The sequence below is a fragment of the Triticum urartu genome, chromosome 2 (genome assembly GCF_003073215.2).
Source record: "Triticum urartu cultivar G1812 chromosome 2, Tu2.1, whole genome shotgun sequence".
Lineage (NCBI taxonomy): Eukaryota > Viridiplantae > Streptophyta > Magnoliopsida > Poales > Poaceae > Triticum > Triticum urartu.
Window position 1 is genome coordinate 31,085,540 of NC_053023.1, and position 7,552 is coordinate 31,093,091.

The following is a 7,552-nucleotide window of genomic DNA, read 5'->3' on the forward strand; positions in this document are numbered from 1 at the left end:
GTTTTGCCATTTTGGGTTCTTTTGGTTTATCTTCTTCCTTTTTTTCTTCTAGCCCTTGGTTTCTTCTATAACAACCAAAAGAAGTTGATCTAATGATAACATAAATAAGTTTCTTGGCATGGTAGTTTCTCCTTCCAATTATTTGAAGATTAGAGCTTGAAATAATTCTCTAGAAAAGGTAATATAGCTAGGAAGTATGAATTTGCAAAGTAGGACAATTTCTCAAGTGTGCTTTCTTCGGTCATGAAATATGTCTCATCTTGTGGGGTTTTCGCTTGGTGTCTGTTCTATGAAGCAAAATGCTTCAGGTTTTGGTTGTTAGGACAATCAATCAAGAAGGGAGTACAGATATTGAAAAGAGAGCTCAAACATGGTGTCGAGAATGAAAGAGAATGGCCCTGCAAAAAAAAAGAGAATAGAAAGGAGGTGTAGGAGTTTTCTTTGTCTTCTAAAAATAAATAAAGTGTGGTTAAGGAGGCACATCAATTATTGATAGAGCGAAAGCGTTGGAAAATCAGATTGTTGTTATATGAGTGGAAAGTGTAAGTCATCATGTTTGACATGTTATTTTATGATTAGAACAATTGATAACTTACTGTTGTAAAGCTAACTACAACAAAATCCTTCGTGAGCCTGCCCTTGCCCAGCTCTCGAGCTCCTTCTTCAGAGCAGTTTGCACAGCAAAGTGCTCCGAGGTGAACACTGCGCACAACCTCTCGAGAAGAATTGCATTGCGGGACAGGGGACGGGCCAATGTCCTCTATGTTTTGTTCCCATCGTAGTGCACCATGTTAATCTCCCTTATCCTCTGTCGCAGACACGTCGTCGAGAAGCTCGCCTCATCGGGATCCATCACGACAACATCGTTGTCTTTCTGGCCATCATTACGTATTGTCTTCACTTGTTGTTGCTCCTTTTCTGCCATGTACAACGTAGGACCTCCAAGTTTGGGGTATGTTCCAAGATACCATGCACGGCGCCCACGAACCCACGGCTCTCAACGCGGCCCTGCAGCACGAGACACGTCATCCGAGAAAACAACGGGAGCCCGTCCGCCGCGGTGAGGCAGGCGGTATGCAGACGTCCATGGTACAGGTGGAGGCGGACGAGTTTTATGCCCTCCAATCGATCCTCCATATACGTACATCATCGTTGGTCGTCACAAACAGATAGGGACTTTTTAGGGACTTGAAACTTATAAGTTGGGAGTAAAAAAAGGCCTAATACTTATGAACCAAACAGGACCATAATTTCGTGACAAACTTGGAAACCGACGTGAAAATTTTCGTCCGAAACCGACGTGATTTCTTAACAAAACGTGGGATTTCCTAACAAGTCTACAGGTAGGAACGCGTCTCACGTCTCAACAGCCCAACGCGTAGGTACGTTGAGATGCAGCCGTACTACCACTGCCTCGGCGGCGACCGGCTGAGCGCCCTCCCGGACACGGCGCTGGTGCGTGTCCTGTCCCATCTCTCGTCCAATGAGGTGGCGCGCGCCTGCGCGCTGTCCCGCCGGTGGCGCAATGCCTTGGCCGCCGTGCCCGTCGTCGACCTGGTCGATCCCAGGACCTGCCGGACAAGGGGTGTCGCCGTTAGGGCTGGACACGAGCCGAGCCGAGCCTGAACCGAGCCTGGCTTTGGCTCGCTCTAGAGCGGCTTGGCTCGCTCAGCCAACGAGCCTACTTTAGGCGGCTCGGCTCGCTTCAGGTATGGCTCGGCTCAGACCGAGACGGCTCGTAAGCCAGCTGCCACCAGAATCTCTTTTACCTATAGAACCTCTATTTAGTCCACTGTCTTGATTTTCTGCAGCTATTAAACCCATGTTTTGGAAGACAAACCGTTTATATTGCTAAAAATGAAACATCCAGCAGCCTATCGTTTCAAGAAATGGTCATAGTAATGAAAATAAGCTTTCTTCTATGAATTCTTCTACGAAAATTATAACAACGGAACAGATATGAGAGAAAGAATTGGGCAACATTTGTATTGAATTTTGGACAACACTTACTTTTGAACTTTACACAGCAAAACATCAAATATTGATAGCCAAACAAATAAATTTTGCATAGCATAATACTTACCACTTTGACATATAAAATGAGAAAATGTAGAGGAAATTGTTTAAAAAATGGTCATAGTGGACGTTGACAGCCAAACAAATATTGACAGCAGTCTATATTGCTAATAATGCAACATCTAGTAGTCTATGGTTTTAAAAATAGGCATAGTGACGAAAGATAAGCTTTCTTCTATGAAAAGTGTAGAGGAAATGGAACAAATATGTCAAACAAAGAATTGGGCAGCATTGCTTTTTAATTTTGGACAATACCTCCTTTGAACTTTATACAGCAAATATATTGAACGTTGAGCCAAACAATGCAATTTTGTACAGCAAAACACTTAGCGGTTTGACATCAAAATGAGAATCTTCCTCCTCAAATAGAGTATCTTGATCATCCTTGTCCTCTTCTTCATCATCCTCCTCCGCTTGCTTATCATGCTTCATTGCCTAGCACACGAAAACAGCACACACTTGAGCTTAGACACGCACATATTCAACTTTTTGATAGCAAAAACAGGACATACATAAGCTTGTACAAACATATATTGACTTTTGGATACCAAAAACAGCATATACATGAGCTTGTACAAATTTATATTTGACTTTCGGATAACAAAAACAACACATACATGAGCTTGCGCACATGCATATATTTGACCTTTGGATAGCAAAAACAGCAAACACATGAGCTTGGACGTTGCGAAGTTCGTTTTACCCTAAACATCAGCTCAGCGAGCGGGACATTGCTGTAATGTTTCGCCCGCTTCCTCGGCAGTGATGCAGTAGCCCTTCCCCTTTTGCTTCCCGGAAGGCCAGGACAGCGGCTTAGTCTTCATAATGGAAACCAAGCTCCTCTTCTTCCCCTTTTCCTTGTCCATTCTTGCGACGGCAGGGCTCTGCACACATCAGCAAAGAACAAATGGTCAATCATCAACACAAATTTACATAGATAATAAAATAACCAGTCTACACAATGAATCACAAAGCAAATTCATCACTCCATCAATCAAATTCGTGCAGCATCCATCCTAGCAAGCTGCACTCTCCATCCAACAAGCACAAGCATCCATCCATTAAATTCGTGTAGCATCCATCCATCGCGTTTCCTAGCTAGCTGCGACCTCTAGCCACAATCACAAGCATCCATCCATGATACATCCATCAAATTCCTTCGTGTGTGTGCGCCAGTGCAGGTAGATAGCGCTAGGGATGGGAAGGACAGAGGAGATCGCTTACCTACTCATGTCATTCGGTGAGAAACCAGGGGAGACGTGTCTGCTGTGGTGAGGGAAAGCGGCGTCGGCCGTCCCCGTCGGTGCCGCGCCCGATGAGTGCAGCTTGCGGCGCGGCGAGGAGAGGGGTGGCGGCGCCGACCAGAGAAAGGGAGAAGGGTGAGGAAACTGCATCGCACACTCGCTGTGACCTAACGCCCTGCGAGGCCGACGGGATTGGGCTGGGCCTGAACGAGTCACCGAGTTGGACCAGGCGAAACTCGGCTCGGCTCGGTCGGGAATCGGGCCTATTTTCATAGCTCGGCTCGCCTAATTATCCTATCGGGCCGAGCTTCGAGCCGAGCCTAAAAGCTCGCTCGTACGTCCAGCCCTCGCCGTGTGCTTCGACATGCTGGTGGGGACCATGATCTTCTACAAGGGGACGATCCGCACCCTCCGGCTCCTCGCGGTCGACCCCCCGGTTGGCCTGCTCGATCAGTGGATCGGCGTCGCCATTGGCTCCGGCATCGAGGAGGTCGACATCGAGCTGCGCTGCCCGTACACCTCCCGCCGCAGACTCTGCCCCTTCTGGTCCGAGAAGTCCTCGGCAGACTTCGACGCGGTATACGGGAGGAGCTACACCAAGACGCCACCGCTGCTCTTCCGGTGCCGCACGCTGCGCCGGCTGCGCCTCACAAACTGGACGCTCGAGCTGCCTTCGGGCTTTGGCGTCGGCATCTTCTCGGTGTCGCTACAGACGCTCTACCTCAAACGGATCATGGCCGCTAATGAGGTGATCCTGCAGCTGCTCTACGGATGCCCTCTCCTCGCCGACCTGACACTTGAGGAGTGCCCGGGCGCCACGGAGATCACCGTGCCCGCCGACCGCCTCCGGAGCTTCGCCATGGTCTGCTGTCACAACGCCCAGCGCGTCGTGCTGTACACACCATGCCTGTGTTCGCTGAGGTACAAGGGCGGACTCCCTCCAGACACCTCGTTCCTCCTTGTTGCCGGCTACGAAGGGGTCGCGGCGGTGACCATGGACATCTGCGAGGACCTCAGCAGCAAATCACCAATGGAAGTTACTACACCAATGGCTTTTTCATGACTTTTATGAGGGCAAGATTAGCATTTCAAGGCTTAACTATGGTGTAGTCACTTTGCTTGCTAAGGGGCAGGGGGCTGATAGGATTCAAATGTACCGTCCCATTTGCATGCTGAATGTACCTTTTAAATTTTTTACAAAAGTTCTTAACAATAGAGCCATGAAAATTGCTGATAAAACAATTTCTAAAGCGCAATCTGCATTTATAAAGGGTCGCTACATCCTGGACAATGTGCTTATGCTTCATGAAGCTATCCACTCTTTACATACAAATAAATGTTCTGTTGTGCTTTTTAAGGTTGATTTCGAAAAAGCTTACAATAAAATTAACTGGAGTTTCATGCTTGATGTCCTAAAAATGAAAGGCTTCCCTGAACGTTTTGTCCAGTGGACAAAAGATGTCGTTAGTAATGGAAAGGTTGCCATCACTATTAATGATGTTATTGGCCCGTATTTTGTTACCAGGAAGGGTTTGAGGCAAGGGGATCCGTTTTCCCCCTTGCTTTTCAATTTGGCGGCTGATGTTCTTGCTACCTTGGTGCAAAGGGCGCAAGAACAAGGATTTATCAAGGGAGTGTTGCCTAGGTTGTATTCAGGAGGTCTAAATATTTTGCAATATGCGGACGATACTATTTTCTGTTTTGAAGATGACCTTGAGGGGCTAGGAACCTCAAGATAATTCTATGTGTTTTTGAGCATTTGACCGGTTTGAAGATTAATTTTTTAAAAAGTGAAATTTTCTGTTTCGGTAAAGCTTTGGAGAAACAAGATGACTACGCCGGCATTTTTACTTGTGCTATTGGGGGCTTCCCTTTTAAGTATTTAGATCTTCCCCTGCATTATAAAAAGCTTTGTAATGCTGACTGGAGGCCAGCAGAAGAAAAAGTAGAGAAAGGAGCTGCGGTGTGGCAGGGGGCTCTTTTATCTATGGGTGGTAGGCTTATCCGTACTGAAACTTGCTTGAGTAACGTCATTAGTCATTTACTTAACTTTTTCCGTCTATCAAAGGGAGTAGGCAAAAGAATCGACTTCTTTCGAGCTCGGGTGCTTTGGCAAGAGAAAGAGGAGGTCAGGAAGTTTCATTTAGTTAACTGGCTTGATGTCTGTCAACGTAGAGACCAAGGGGGGTTGGGTGTTACTAATCTGGATATCAAGAATATTAGTCTTTTGTGTAAATGGCTCTGGAGACTTGAAAATGAAAATGGGGATTGGCAGGAGATGATTAGAGCAAAGTAAGGGCTATAGATGGGATTGACACTAATGGCGCACCAGACAAGCGGTGCGCCATTAGTATATATTAATGGCGCACCACCTTCTGATACGCCATTAGAGTTGAAACTACTAATGGCGCACCTGGCCCAGGGTGCGCCATTAGTATCAAAAAAAAATTTGAACTAGTGCGCCTGTCCAAACATACTAATGGCGCATCCCGACACAGTGCGCCATTACTAGTTGTAACTAGTAATGGCGCACCTGTCGGAAAATGCGCCACTAATGTTGTTTTTTTTATTATATTTTTTATTCCTTTTTTTGCAAAACTACTAATGGCGCACTGTTCCACCGTGCGCCATTACTAGTTTAAACTAGTAATGGTGCACTGTGGAACAGTGCGCCATTAGTATGTTTTTTTTTTGCAAAACTACTAATGGCGCACCACCAGAAGGCGCGTCATTAGTAACCTAGATTACTAATGGCGCATTTAGAGTTGGTGCGCCATTAGTAAGTGGGCAGCAACAAGATATTTTGAACAGCCTCTCCTGCCCACACTCATTTTCTCTCCACTTCATTCTCTCCACCTCCTTGTCTCGGGTGCCTCCTCTTTTTCACCTCATTTCCACCATAGATTCATTCAATTTAAGTGGTTAAATTACCTTGTTTGATAGGTAAGTAAGGGGGGAAGCTATATTTATGTTGTTCTCCCTACAACAATGTGCACATGCACTTTTTATGGCCTAGCTAGATCTATGTATGTTCGTGATGTTGCATATGTTTGTGGTGTTGCATATGTGTTTGTGTTTGGAGGTGTACCGGTATTTGAAATGCGATAGTTGCCAATATTTTGCCGGAATGTTGATTCATTTCCGTTTCGGCGAGAATTTTGGCATTAAGCATTCTTTTTGGTCCTATTTTTAGGGAAAGTCATGCCAAATTTTTTCTTGGTTCTAAAATATCGTTTTGCTCTACCCCGCAAGCGACCATGGTCCGCACGATGACCGAAGGCATCGTGAATAGGTTTTTGAGGTCCGCGAAGGCCGAGATGCTTCAAAAGAACGAGACGGAGATAAGATGTCCGTGTCGAAGATGCAAGCTGAAGAGCCTTATTGCGGACCCGGATTCTCGATCTCGACCCCCCTCCATCTCGATCGCTATCATGAATATTTTTAAATTTCATGGACACTCGATCTCGATCCCCCTCCATCTCGATCGCTATCCCACCTCGCCAGATCCGGTCCCCCTCGCCGCCGAGCACCCCCCGGTCCACCGGCCGCCGCCGCCGACCCCCCGCACCCCCCGCACCCTCCCCCGCTCCACCGGCATTACTGTTTGATGATATTTTTTTAAAAAAATTATTACTGTCTTATAAAAAATATTACTGTTATGATTTAAACAAGTTTGAACATATTTAAACACAAATAAGTATCAAACAGCATTTTAAATGCATAAAAAATTATGGAGCCTGGGAATCAAACCCAGGACCTCCTGGTGTGAGAAATGGCTACTGACCAGTCAAGCTAGTAGAGGGAACTTGATGTGGATCAGGTCAAGTGGAAGATAACCTGTTGGCTCGAGCAGAAATCAAAAAAAATACTAATGGCGCACCGAGGGGTGGTGCGCCATTAGTATTGTGCCGCCCCCATCCATATTTCCTCTCCGGCCCAAACCTATCCCCTCTCTCTCCCTCGCCCTCGCCCTCGATCCCCTTCCCCTCTCCTCTCCCGACGCCGCTGCCCCGCCGCCTCGACGCCGCCCCGACGCCGCCTCGACGCCCCGACGCCGCCTCGACGCCGCCCCGACGCCGCCTCGACGCTTCGACGACGCTGCCCCGCCGCCTCGACGCCGCCCCGACGCACCGAGGAGCACGACCTGGCGCAGGCGCACGGCGTGCAGGGCTACCCCACCCTCCTCTTCTTCATCGACGGCGTGCCCAGGGACTACTCCGGCGAGAGGACCA

The 7,552-nt window shown here is 47.5% G+C and overlaps 1 long non-coding RNA gene across 1 annotated transcript; it reads right to left on the reverse strand.

The window, feature by feature from the left end:
• Window positions 1-2,287: 2,287 nt before the first annotated feature.
• Window positions 2,288-3,481, reverse strand: LOC125540845. The gene is made up of 3 exons (XR_007297394.1): window positions 3,301-3,481; window positions 2,780-2,960; window positions 2,288-2,511 (listed from the first exon to the last, which is right to left on the reverse strand). It is a non-coding gene; the product is annotated as an uncharacterized LOC125540845 (long non-coding RNA).
• Window positions 3,482-7,552: the final 4,071 nt, after the last annotated feature.